Source organism: Mirounga angustirostris, unplaced genomic scaffold, assembly GCF_029215605.1.
Source record: "Mirounga angustirostris isolate CCGP_5_RB_7025 unplaced genomic scaffold, mMirAng1.0.hap1 SCAF_15, whole genome shotgun sequence".
In the NCBI taxonomy this organism is placed as follows: Eukaryota; Metazoa; Chordata; class Mammalia; order Carnivora; family Phocidae; genus Mirounga; species Mirounga angustirostris.
This window is the reverse complement of record NW_026991723.1, coordinates 72605737-72620542: the sequence shown is the minus strand read 5'-3', so window position 1 is coordinate 72620542 and position 14806 is coordinate 72605737.

Below are 14806 nucleotides of genomic sequence, written 5' to 3'. Positions count from 1 at the left end.
TCTTCTGGGTCTTAATTGACTTCAGCTCAAAATAATCCACATCTTGATTATTTTGTGGCACCTTCTGCTCCCCTTCAATTTCCAGATCCCATTCATACCAGGAATTTGAGAACAAGCATTTGTCCAATTTATAGGTGAGGACACCGTGTTTCCCACTTAAAAAGCCAGTTTTCAAAAGTTGTTTGAAAGTACGTCTTCCGGGGCATCTGGGTGGCTCAGTCGGTTAAGCGTCTGCCTTCAGCTCGGGTCATGATCCCAGAGTCCTGGGATCGAGCCCCACATCGGGCTCCCTGCTCAGCGGGGAGTCTGCTTCTCCCTCTCCCACTCCCCCTGCTTGTGTTCCCTCTCTCGCTGTGTCTCTCTCTGCCAAATAAATAAATAAAATCTTTTAAAAAAAAACGAAAGAAAGTATGTCTTCCTCCTATCATATGCCCTTCCTCTGACCTTTCTGTCAGTTGTGAAGTTGATGACATTTTTTTGAAGTCCCCAGAGGGCACTGGGCTGGCTGTCACAGGTTTACCTCTTTCTACAACCTTATGAAGACACAATTATGTCTTGTGACATGCACAGTCCATACATCTAAAGCATTCAGCATGGATACACAAATTTATGAATAAGGCAGACTTGTTCTTGCTTTGCTTGGGGGAGATATGAAAGGCCATGTGAGTGCCACATAGGATAGAATCAAGAGTACTTTCACCACAAAAAAGAAATGGTAATTATGTGACATGAGGGAGGTATTAGCTAATGCTTCAGTGTTAATCATACTGTAGTACATAAATGTATCAAATCAGCATGCTGTACACCTTAACCATATACAATATGATGTCAACTATATCTCAATAAAAAAAGAATCAAGAGTACTTTATTAATCTACAAGCTATTCTGCATAAAACTTTATGAGATTTCAGATTAACATTCTAATTCTGTTGATTTTTACACATCAGATGGGGGCATAAAGTTCCTTCTCTAAAGGAAAATAGGAAAGACAGACTAACCTTTTACATAAATGCTGTACTGGGAACTCAAAACTTTTGTGGGAACTCAAAACTACATCTGTTTTGCTGCTAGGATAGAGAGCAGCTGAAGTTCAAGTATGTGTGAAACTAGTTTTAATGTTTTATTCACTTCCTATTCTTGTAGATAAGAATGAGAAAAAGTGGCTGGAATATTGAAGGAAACATTAAAAAACTTTAGGGAAAGTGGGTTGAGGAAAGAAAGTGAGAAAGTAGATACAGAGAGAGAAATTCTCCAGAACTCCATCCTTCACTTGTGAAATCCTGAATATGTTTACACAAAATGTAGTTTATAATTAGGGTGACTATATTCCCTGTTTTGCCTGGGACAACCTCAGTTTGTTCCTGTTGCCATGGTATGATTATTAATTTGCTTCTTTCGTTCTCAAAAGTGTCAGATTTAGACAACAAATTTTATGATCACTTTATTTATAATCTAATCTCCCAAGTTCTGGTTTCATGTCAGTGTAGTATTTTTTAACTATCGAGGATTACATTTCAGCAAGTCAAAATTTGTATTTACATCTAACCTTCCTCATACACAGGTGATTACATAAATGTTGGCACCACTCTAAAAAGGTTCTGGCAAACATTCCTGAATTAGCTGAATTAATGTAAGTTAAATAGCTGTAGTAGAAATTGGAGAGCACATACTTCCCGATCATATAAAATGTTCTGTTTCCTTAGGTAGTCATAGGATATCCAAAGTCAAATTATGTAGAGGGCTATTTAGAACTGTTTTTTCTTTTTTGGTCTTGCCTTCTGTCTTCACACCTGACTGGTTGAGATAGGATGGTATAAGAGTTGAGAATACATAGTCCTATTCTGTAAAATAGATGTGTCTGCTGGAATAGAGTGGTACTAGATCAGAGCTCAACCACACAACATAGCTCAGCAACAACAAAAAATGAGTAGTAGTAGACAGAATGCTTCAGCAATCCTCATTAGACAAAGCCTACCTGCCTGCCTGGTATCTGCCTCTTATTGTTAGGTGGTCCTCACAAAGCAATTAGTTAAATCTTTCAGCATTCTTACTTCAATCCAAGATAGTTTTACCAAATGGCCAGATCAAATTACTGTTGGCTAACAGGAACCTCAGCACATATCAAAAATCATGGGGTGATTATATTACAAGGTCCTTTAAATTCCCTCAATTCTGGATTTAGTGGAAGTCTCCATAATTATAGGAAATCAAGCGTGCCTGGGTGGCTCAGTTGTTAAGCGTCTGCCTTCGGCTCAGGTCATGATCCCAGGGTCCTGGGATGAAGCCCCGCATCGGGCTCCCTGCCCCGCGGGAAGCCTGCTTCTCCCTCTCCCATTCCCTCTGTTTGTGTTCCCTCTCTCTCACTGTCTCTCTCTCTGTCAAATACATAAATAAAATCTTTAAAAAAAAATTATAGGAAATCAGTAATAGGCCACCTAAAGCCTATAGAACATTGTTTTCTTAGTTTTTCCTAACCAGAGTTTTGGATTATTTTCTCAGAAATTACTCAAAGGGTGAGTGTGCTGCTAAGATTCTACGCTGAATTCTAATGTATGGGGTTTTTCTCCCACACCTAGCAATTTCCGATACCAGCTGGGTGTCCTACAACTTAACTCAATTCTGACACTATCTACCCAAAGATAGCATCAGATCCCACAGGTTAAGGGCTCAGTCCTAAGACTGCACCCCATCCCCCCACCCCGGCCCCCACCACACACACACTTCAGACACCAATTTCAAATACAGGTAGTCACCTATGCTTCTGACCAACTGGGTATAGATTGGACATTCCAAAGACCTGTCCTTAGTTTCCATTAATTTGCTAGGGTGGCTCACAGAAGTCAGAGAAACATTTTACTTACTACATTACCAGTTTATTATAAAAGGATATAACTCAGAAACAGCCAAATTGAAAAGATGCATAGGGCAAGGTAAGGGAAAAGGGACACTAAGCTTCCATCCTCTCTCGGAACATACCACTCTCCCACAACTTCCATGTGTTCACCAACCTGGAAGTTTTCTGAACCCTGTCCTTTGGGGCTTTTATGGAGACTTCACTACATAGTCATGATTAATTAAATCATCAGCTACTGGTGACTGAACTTCACCGCCAGCTCCTCTCCCCTCCCCAGAGGTGGGGGAGGACTAAACTAAAAGTTCCAACCCTCAAATCACAAGGTTGGCTCCACAGGCAACCAGCCCTAGGCTTAGGTGCTTTCCAAAAGTTCCTCATTAACATAATAAAAGACACCTTTATCTCTTCCTGCATAGTTAATTCCAAGGGTTTAAGGAGTCCTATGCCAGGGTGCCAGGGTGGCTCAGTTGGCTAACATCTGCCTTGGGCTTAGGTCATGATCTCAGAGTCTTGGGATCAAGTCCTGGGATCGAATCTAGTATTGGGCTCCCTTCTCAGCGGGCTTCTCCCTCAGCCCCTCCTCCCTGCTTGTGCTCTCTCTCTCTCAAATAAATAAATAAAGTCTTAAAAAAAAAAAAAGCCCTATGCTGGGAACCAGAATAAAGATAAAATACTTATTTCTTATATAAATCACAATATCACAGCTCCATTCTTTCTGTGATATTTTGCAGGGATATTTAGTATATATTTACTTTGAGGAGAGCTATACTCTTCCCAACTTCTTCTCATCTCAGGCATCATTATATGTACTGACAATCCAATTAATTTCTTCATTGCATCTTTCAATACTCTCCCTATACTCATGAACGTCTGTAATCTGGTACCACTTTGCCACTTAAGTTAGAAGCAACCCATAATTTATGTTAAATAAATACAGAAAAGAAGAAATGACATGAATATGAGGGTGAAAGTTAAAAGAAGGAAGATGAGGAACAGAGGTAGAAAAAAAAAGTGTTCTTTTTGTTTTGTTTTTTTTAAATATATATATTTTTAATTTTATTTATTTTTGAGAGAGAGAGAATGACAGAGAGAGAATGAGAGGGATGAGGTTCAGAGGGAGAAGCAGACTCCCCGCTAAGCAGGGAGCCCGATGCGGGACTCGATCCCGGGACTCCAGGATCATGACCTGAGCTGAAGGCAGCCGCTTAACCAACTGAGCCACCCAGGCGCCCAGAAAAAAAAAGTTTTTTAATAAGAGAAATAAGAAAAGAAAACATTGGGGAGGAAAGATGCAAAGAGAGAAGATGGGAAATAAGAGCCTGTTCTCAATAAGATTTGAGGGATTAATGGGGCACCTGGGTGGCTAAATCAGTTAAATGTCTGCCCTCAGCTCAGGTCATGATCCCAGGGTCCTGGGATTGAGCCCTGCATCAGACTCCCTGCTCAGTGGGGAGTCTGCTTCTCCCTCTGCCCCTTGTCCTGCTCCTGCTTTCTTGCTCACTCGATCTCTCTCTCTCTAATAAATAAATAAAATCTTTAAAAAAACTATAAGATTTGAGGGATTAAGAAAGTTGCTCTCAAACAGCCAAAATAATCTTAAGGAAGAACAAAGCTGGAGGCATCATGCTTCCTGATTTCAAACTGTATTACAAAGCTATATGAGTCAAAACAGTATGGTATTGGCATAAAAAACAGACACCTAGATCAATAGAACAGAATAGAGAAACCAGAAATAAATATATGGTCAACTAATTTATGACACATATATGGTCAACTAATTTATGACAAAGGAGCCAAAAATATACAATGGGGGAGAATAGTCTCTTCAATAAATGCTGCTGGGAAAACTGGACAACCACATGCAGAAGAATGAAACTAGACCACTTTCTTTCACTACCACAAAAATAAACTCAAAATGGATTAAAGACTTGAGCATAAGACCTGAAACCATAAAACTCCTAGAAGAAAACATAGGGGGTAGACTCCTTGTCTTTGGTCTTGGCAATGATATTTTTGGATTTCAAAAAAAAAGCAAAAATCAACAAGTGGGACTACATCAAACTAAAAAGCTTCTGCAACAGCAAATGAAGAGGTAACCTTACCGAATAGGAGAAAATATTTGTAAATCATCTATCTGATAATGGGTTAATATCCAACAAATAAAGAACTCATACAATTCAAAGCAAAAAGACAAACAATCCAATTAAAAAATGGGCAAAGGATCTGAACAGACATTTTTCCAAAAAAGTATACAGATGGCCAACAGGTACATGAAAAAGTGCTCAACATCATTTATTATCAGGGAAATGCACATCAAAATCACAATGAGATATCACCTTACATCTGTTAGGATGGCTACTGTCAAAAAGATAAGAAATAACTAGTGTTGATGTGGAGAAAAGGAAACCCTCGTGCTCTGTTGGTGGGAATGCAAATTGGTGCAGCCACTATGGAAAACAGTATGGAGGTTCCTGAAAAGATTAAAAATAGAATTACCATATGATCCAGCAATTCCACTTTTGGGTATTTATCTGAAGGAAACAAAAACACTAAATCAAAAAGATATCTGCACCCCCATTTCATTTCAGCATTATTTATAATAGCCAAGACATGGAAACTACCAAAGTGTCTAAGGAAATGTGATTTCTCTCTCTCTCTCTCTCTCTCTCACACACATACACACACACACACACACACACACACACAGAGGAATATTATTCAGCCATAAAAAAGAAGGAAATCTTATTGTTTACAATAACATACATGGACCTTGAGGGCATTATGCTAAGTGAAATAAGTTTGACAGAGAAAGACAAATACATATGATGTATAACATGATCATATATATGTAAGTATGAACATATGACTCATTTATATGTAGAATCTAAAAATCAAAAGAAACAGAAACAAACTCCCAGATACAAAGAACAGATTGTTGACAGAGCAGGGGTGTGGAGTGGGTAAAATGGGTAAAGGTGGTCAAAAGGAACACACTTCCAGCTATAAAATAAGTAAGTCCTATGGGATGTAATATACAGCATGTTGACCACAATTAATAATACTGTACTGTGTTTTTGAAAGTTAAGAGAATAGATTTTAAAAGTTCTCATCACAGTGGGGTGCCTAAGTGGCTCAGTTGGTTTAGTGTCTGCCTTTGGCTTAGGTCATGATTCCAGGGTCCTGGATGGAGGCCCCATCAGGCTCTCTGCTCAGCAGGGAGTCTGCTTCTCCCTCTGCCCCTCTCCTTGCTTGTGCTCTCTTTCTCTCAAATAAATAAAATCTTTAAAAAAAAAGTTCTCGGGGCGCCTGGGTGGCTCAGTTGGTTAAGCGACTGCCTTCGGCTCAGGTCATGATCCTGGAGTCCCGGGATTGAGCCCCACATCGGGCTTCCTGCTCTGCGGGAAGTCTGCTTCTCCCTCTCCCACTCCCCCTGCTTGTGTTCCCTCTCTCACTGTGTCTCTCTCTGTCAAATAAATAAATAAAATCTTTAAAAAAAATTAAATTAAATTAAAAAAAGTTCTCATCACAAGAAAAAAAATTTGTAACTCTGTGTGGTGATGGATGTTAACTAGACTTATTGAGGTGATTATTTCACAATATATACAAATATTGAATCATTATGCTGTCCACTTGAAACTAATATATTATGTGTCAATTATATCACAGTAAGAAATTATAGGTCCACAAACCATAAGACCCAGCCATTCACTCCTAGGTGTTTATCCAAGAGAAATGAAAACACATCCACACCAAGACTTGTACACAAACATTCACAGTTGCTTTATTTGGGATAGTTGCTAAATAACCTAAGTGTCCATCAAGAGGTGAGAACAAATTATGATATATATTTATTTTATTTTTTTGTTGGGATATAACTAACATGTAATAGTGTATAAGTTTAAGGTGTACAATGTGTTGATTTGATATGTATATATTACAACATGACTACCACCATAGCTTTAGCTAAAACCTCCATCACATCACATAATTATCATTTCTTTTTTGTGGTGAGAACATTGAAGATCTAGTCTCTTAGCAATTTTGAAGTATATAATACAGTATTGTTGACTATAATCACTATGCTATGCATTAGATCTCCAGAATTTATCTACTAGTTCTATTGGTAGCAAAGGAAAAAAAGCTAGTGAAACAAATGCTAAGTGAATGGACTCCTATTCTAAAACTGTCCTCACTTTCTGACTTTTGCTGGCCCTTGCCCCCTCTGGCAGTGTTAGCCAAGCATGCTCTTAGATTGAATAGATCCAAGATATATGCAGATGACAATTCCTTCTCATTCAATTTCATGAGGCTACACAAGGAACAGTTCACCTGCTTAAGAGTGCCTTGAAAGCAATGTTGCATTAACTAGAAAAAAGTACAGAGAACATAATAGAATGTAAATAGATTTGTGAGGAAATTTTCCATGTCTTTTGGTTACTTTTTTTTACCCCACCTATTCTAACAGAAATTTGAGGAAGTATACAAATCAAATTATAAATTAAAGAACAAAGTCCTGCTAAGTTAAATGAGAGTACTCAAGCTAAATATAGTCACTGCAGTTGAAATTTTTTCTCTGAAATTGTAGGCAGCTAAGTTCTAAAGGAAAATATTCTAAGTTAGGTAGCTATTACAGAAGGGTATCCTCTATTTCTCTGGCTTCATGTCCCCATGCAGTATTTCAGCTAGAATAATACTCCTGGCCTTTCTCTTCACCAATCACTTCACCATAAGAAGAAGAACTGACCTGATTAGTACTTTTGATTAGTACATTAATAAATACATTAGCATCTTCTAGGCTCCCTACAGAGAAGGTTAACACTAGTCAGTTCTTACTATGTGATAAGAAGCTAGTGCCTTCAGGGAGGCCTGAGGTTGCCCAACTTTGCCTATAAGAGGATAAGGAAGTTTGATTTTAAGGTGAAGTATTAAGAAGTCCAGTCTAGACATCAAAATCATGCCCTCCAATACAGCTCTTATAGTAATTAGCTAACACTTTTTATTTCCAGTTTTGATCTGTGTGTATTTCTCAATGGATTCTGCCAAATTTTTATGTCAGGCTTGCAAAACACAGAAATAAACTGACTCTATCTCAGGAGTTCACAGTTTGGTTGGGGAGACAAACAAGTTAACTAGCATTTACAGAACAGTATGGTAAGTCTGTAATAGAGGTAACTACAAGGTATTGTGGAAGTATACAGAGCAGGAGCTTCTTAGCCTCAGTAGGGAGGGGTCAGAGAAGAACCAGAAGTGACCCGAGTTGAGTCTTTAAAGAGAAGTAGTTTTAGAAGAAAATGTTCTAAGCAGGGATGATCAAACAAGGTAGCAAAGTAGGATAACATTAGGAGAAAAAATGCTATGAAATATTTAAAGATTTACTTATTACTTAGCTGTAAATCATTAGAGGATCATGTCTTAATATATCGAATTATCTTTGCATTCTTGAAATAAAATCTATTTGGGTCACAGTACATTCAACTTTAAAAATGCTGTTGTATTCAATTTGTTAATGTTTTATTTAGGATTTCTGCATTTATTTCATTATTAATTGTCCTATTGTTTTTTCTTTTCTTCTGCTATTCCTCACTAATTTGGTTTCATAGTTATGTTAGCCTTGTATAATGAGTTACAAGTTTTCCATCTTTTTCAAAGTTCTGTAAATAACATTGTTTCTAAAAGTTTTGATAGAATCCATGTTTTAAAACATCTTGAACTAGAGGCGCCTGGGTGGCTCAGTAGGTTAAAAGCGTCCAACTCTTGATTTCAGTTCGGGTCATGATCTCAGGGTCATGAGATCAAGCTCCGCATCAGGCTCCATGCTCAGTGTAGAGTCTGCTTCTCTCTTTCCCTTTCCCTCTGCCCCTCCCCATTCTCTCACTCCCTCTGTCAAATACATACATACATACATACATACATACATAAGATATAAAAAAAAAATCTTGACCTAGTGCCTTTTTCAGAGGTAGAACTGGTAACATTTCCCATTTCTTCTTTTGATCAGTTCAAGTTTTCTGCCTCTTCTTATATCAATTTTCATAATTTATATTTCTTAAATAATATCCTATGTTGTCAAAATTTTTGCTTTATTGATAGGTTAAACTTCAAGTATTCTTGTAATCTTTAAACTTCTTGGATATTTATATGCATCTGTTAATTCCATTTTTTTTTTTTTTTTGCATTTTCTCTTTCTTCAGTTTTGCAAGAGGATTATTTGTCCTCTTAGTATTTTCAGTGAACTAGCTGTTGATCTGCTTTATCTTACTTGACCTTTCAAATGCATCAGACACACATTTTCTTTTTCATCACTTGGCTCTAAGTGACATAAAATTCTTATGAAAAAGAAGTTATGGGAAATGATAGTAATTCACAGGAAAGGGGAGCCCTCTGGAGGCTGAAATTTCAGTGTAGTGTTTATTAAGATTGCACTCCATACTCAAAATTAATAAAATGACCACCAATAAAAGAATAAGAAAAAAAATCAATTTTTAATAACAGTACATAAAACACAAATTTAATAAGAGACATGAAATGTTTCTTTTATATACCATATAATCATGTAATCATAGGTAGTACTCATAGGGTACTTACTATGTGCCAAGTATTTTTTTAAGCACTTTAGATATATTAACCCATTTAATTTCCATGATAACTCTAGGAGGCACTATTATTATCATCCCCCATATTATAGGAGGGGGAAATAAAGAACAAGTACACAAAGGTGAAAGAATAGGTTACATGGCTAGTAAATGGCATAGCTGAGTTTGGAACCCAGGCAGTTGATTCTTGTGTATATGAACTTAAAGCACAATGCTCTATTAAAGTGTACACACACACACAAATACACAGAAATTGTAAAATTGGGCGCTTGGGTGGCTCACTTAGTTAAGTGTCTGCCTTTGGCTTAGGTCATGATCCCAGGGTCCTGGGATCAAGCCCCGAGTTGGTCTCCCTGTTCAGCAGGGAGCCTGCTTCTCCCTCTCCCTGGGCTGCTCCCCCTGCTTGTGCTCTGTCAAATAAATAAATAAAATCTTTGAAAAAAAAATGGGGCGCTTGGGTGGCTCAATTGGTTAAGCGTCTGCCTTTGGTTCAGGTCATGATCCCGGAGTCCCCAGAATCGAGTCCCACATTGGGCTCCTGGCTCAGCGAGGAGTCTGCTTTTCCCTCTGACCCTCTCCCCTCTCCTGCTTTCTCTCTCTCCCTCTCTATCTAATATAAATAAATAAAATCTTAAAAAACATATTAAAAAAAAGAAATTGTAAAATTATAAAATCTTTGGGAAAAATGACAGAAGACTTGAAAAAATGGAAAACCATATTAAGTTCTCTGATTCTGAAGACTGCTTGTTAGAATGAGTCAATTCTCCAAATTAATCTATCACTTTTATTTCATCTCAATCAGAATCCCAGTAAAAGAAAATGAGGGATCTTGACAAAATATTTATTTATTTATTTATTTTTAAGAATAAACCTTAGAGGGGTGCCTGAATGGCTCAGTCAGAGGAACAAGCAGCTCTTGGTTTCGAGGTCATGAGTTCAAGCCCCATGTTGGGTGTAGAGATTACTTAATACAAAAATAAATAAACTTTAAAAAAAGAATAAACCTTAGAGGGTAGCTAGGAATATATTTTTTTAAAGAAGAGTAGTGGGGGCACCTGAATGGCTCAGTCAGTGAAGCGTCCAACTCTTAACTTCAGCTTAGGTCATGATCTTGTGGGCCTGAGATCGAGTGCCAAGACGGGCTCCAGTGCTCAGCGTGGAGTCTGCTTGTTCCTCTCCCTCTGCTCCTCCCCCCACTTGCTCTCTTTCTCTCTCTCTCAAATAAATAAATAAAATCTTTAAAAATTTTTTAAAGTAAAAAAAATAAGAGTAGTGAACAAGACTGCTGCCCAGAAATTAAAACTTTAATAATTAAAACAGTGTTGGGGCGCCTGGGTGGCTCAGTCATTAAGCGTCTGCCTTCGGCTCAGGTCATGATCCCAGGGTCCTGGGATCGAGCCCCGCATCGGGCTCCCTGCTCAGCGGGAAGCCTGCTTCTCCCTCTCCCACTCCCCCTGCTTGTGTTCCCTCTCTTACTGTGTCTCTCTCTGTCAAATAAATAAATAAAATCTTTAAATAATAATAATAATAATTAAAACAGTATAAATAAATAAAAACAGCTCAGGAGTAAGTCATCAATAGAATAAATTAAAAATCTGGAAAGCTTAGTTTACATATATAATAATCTATATATGGACATATATGATAAAGATGTAATTTAAATCAGAAGAGAAAATCAATAAATAATTCACTCAACTATATAAGAAAAACATTAAATTATAAACCTATTACATGCCTTACACACATGTATAGAAACACTCACACATGCACAGACACATAATCCCAGAGATTCTAAATGGAAAGAATGACATGATAAAAACAGTAGAAGAAAATATATTTGAGTATCTGTATAATTTTTGGGATAGAGGCGACCTTTCTAAAATGACCCAAAAAGCAGAGACGATAAGGAAAGAGAATGATAAATTTGGCTACAGAAAAATGAAAAACAAAAATTGAAAAATTACTCTCAATTTTCTTTCTACCTGCTGATTTTAAGTAACATAAAAACTTGTTTGTTAAAGGTGTGTGGCACGGGTGTTCTTAGGTGTATAATAATACAGACTTGAACCTAATGCTGCCTAAGATATTTCATCAGAATGGGAGGGTTTGTTTTCTTTCTACCTAAATACTATGTGTGAGGATGAGTCACATCCTAAAGTGCTGTTATTCTTGGTGGTCAATAAACCTCTCATGACTTTCAACCTCAAAAAGTATGTTCTTTTTTTTTTTTTTTTTAAAGATTTTATTTATTTATTTGACAGAGAGAGAGACAGTGAGAGAGGGAACACAAGCAGGGGGAGTGGGAGAGGGAGAAGCAGGCTTCCCGCGGAGCAGGGAGCCCGATGGGGGGCTCGATCCCAGGAACCTGGAACTGTGTGAGCCAAAGGCAGATGCTTAACGACTGAGCCACCCAGGCGCCCCTCAAAAAGTATGTTCTTAACAGACATTTACTCATTCATTCAGCTCATATTCAATAACTACGATGACCAAGGTATAGAGTTAGGATATACTGGGGCGCCAAAATTCTGAAGCCCTAGGTAGTATAGTAGAAAGAACCCTCAATTAGAACTCTTGAGTTAGAGCTTGGGTCTTATTGGAATATTTCTGCCCTTCGGCAGATCACTTGATCTCTCTGAGCCTCAGTTTTCTTATCTGTTAGTAAAGTATAATAATACCTTGGAGAATTGCTATGAAGATTAGAACCAAACAAGCAAACATTTATTGAGCTCTTGCTCTTTGTCAGGTTAACATATTTGAAAGAGTGCTTATAAAATTCTACACAAAAATATGTTACTATCACATAATGAGCTCCCTATTCTAAAAGAGGTAAAAATAGAGAAAGGGCAAAAAAGCATATACATACTTTATAATATCAAAATTTGTAAGCGAGAAAAAGCCCACTAGGGGAAAAAAAAAGGGGGGAAGATCAAAGATCAGCTGGGAAGCTTGGGTTGGGCTTGAAAGTGGGTGGGTATTTGGACCTCTAGAGATGCATGAGAAGATTAACGTAGAGGGTATGATACGAATGGGAGCAAAGAGAAGAAAAGAAAGCAAAGAGAGTATGCAGAGAACAGCAGTACTTTAACATGAGTGTAGGGTGGATGAAGGTCGGCAGTAGCTGGAAAAAGTTTGAAGCCAGACACAGAGAGACCTGAAGCCAAAATCAGCAGTCTGGACTTGACGCCTTAGGGAATAAAGAGTTGTGTAAAATGTACACCAAGACTTTGGCATAAGACTGACTTGGATTTGAATCGGCTCCTCACATCCTAGCTATAGAATTTTGACCAAGACACTTAACCTCTCTAAGCTTCAGTTTCTCATCTATATGATGGAGATTAAATACTAACTTAAGTCAAGTTCCAAGCATAGTATCTTGTAAATAAAAAATGCTTGATGTGGCATAGTTATTGTGTATGGGCACTGGTTGACTACTGAAGGACTTTGATGAGACTAGTTGACATAATCTAAATTCTACAGCACAACGATACTAGATTAGAGGCTGGGAGAGCAGTTAGGAGAAAATTATAGGAGTCCTAGGGGATACAGATAAGTTAAAAAACAGAAGGATCAAAGTAAGAGTTTTAAAGAATATTTTAAGATAGAATATAATTAAATACTTTTTAGACACAGAGAGAACCTTTTGTAGGGGAAAGAATGAAGATACATGAGAGGAAATAACCTGTGAACTAAATTCTGGAGCTGGTGAGTGGGGATGAGATAAAGAATCCAGAGGAAACAGTACTCTTTGCTTGATTTCTTACCTGTTTTATTCTGTGATACAGAATGCATTCTTAGCAGCAGCATAAATAATTTGGAAAATAGGGTAGGGCATAAATATTGGAAGAGATTAGTCTTGGAAAGAAAGAAGAATATTTATCCACAGAAAGAAGTAAGAAAATGCCAAATGAGACTATATGGACATTTTGATATAAAAAGAGAAAAGTGAAGGAACACAATTTCTCTTTCAAGAAGATGAAGTCATCTCCAGGGAATGGGGTAAGTTATATATATATGACTAGAAGAGTGTGGATATCGTTTAGTCTTTAATCAGTTAAGATCAGGATTTCTCGACCTTTGTACTATTGATAATTTGGGCTGGCTAATTCTTATTTAAGGGCGGTGGTAGACTTCCCTCTTAATTTTAGGATGTTCATAGCAGGATCCTGGCCTCTGCTAATTAGATGCCAGTAGCAATCCTTCCCCCAGTTATGACAACCAAAAATGTCTCCAGATATGCCCAAATGTCCTCTAGGAGGTAAAATCACCTCAAATGAGAACCACTGGTCTAGCTGTTGGAATATGACAAGGAGCCTAAAGATATGGACATTGTCTTGAGACTCTTTCTCACATTCAGAAGATTGCTGGCACATGCAGACTCTCTCTCTCATATATATATTTATTTTCTAGGTACAGAACAGGTGAGAGAAATCAGGAAGCTAGAAACCTAAAGAGAAAGATATTTAAAAGAGAAGGTGCTCCGCGTTGTGATGAGTACTGGGTGTTACACGCAACTAATGAATTGTTGAACACATCAAAAACTAATGATGTACTATATGCTGACTAACTGAACATAATAAAAAACAAACAAATTAAAAAAACAACTTATAAAAAAATAAATAAAAGAGAAGGTGCTCAATAGTGTTAGATATTATTGTTTCTGGGTACTTTTTTTTCTTTTTTCCTATAAGAGACAACCAAGCTGCTAATCTGCTAAGTTTGTACATACCAAGCATGTACTAGGTGTTCAAAAATTATTTGTTAAATTAATTTACATTGTGAGGTATGAGATTGGGTCTAAATTCAAAATATGAAGTTGTGAGAATTGCTGTTTATGAAACAACATTAAGACTTCTTTTGGAGAGGGGTGCCTGGGTGACTCACCGGTTAAGTGTCTGCCTTCGGCTCAGGTCATGATCCCAGGGTCTTGGGATCAAGTCCTGCATCAGGCTCCCTGCTCAGCAGGGAGTCTGCTTCTCCCTCTGTCCCTGCCCCCGCTCATTCTCTCTCTCTCTCTCTCTCTCTCTAGTAAAAATAAATAAATAATTTTTAAAAAGACTTCTTTTGGAGAGAAAAATAGTTTTTCCATCTTGTATAAGGATGATATTGGCTACCCTGGATATTGGTGATTTGTTATAACTTATTATAGTTTGAATTTGCAGTTTAGACCTTAGGAAGTTATTTACTTTATAAGTTGGTTCATTTTCTATTAGATACACAGTGGTGTTGTTATGCTTTTGTGGTTCAAACAGCTAGATTTCCCATAGGTGTAGTTAACCTGGTGAAATATCTAAATGAGATATTTACTCAATTATTCTGTATCTCTACAACTTATTTGTTAAAACAATAAAGCATTATTTCC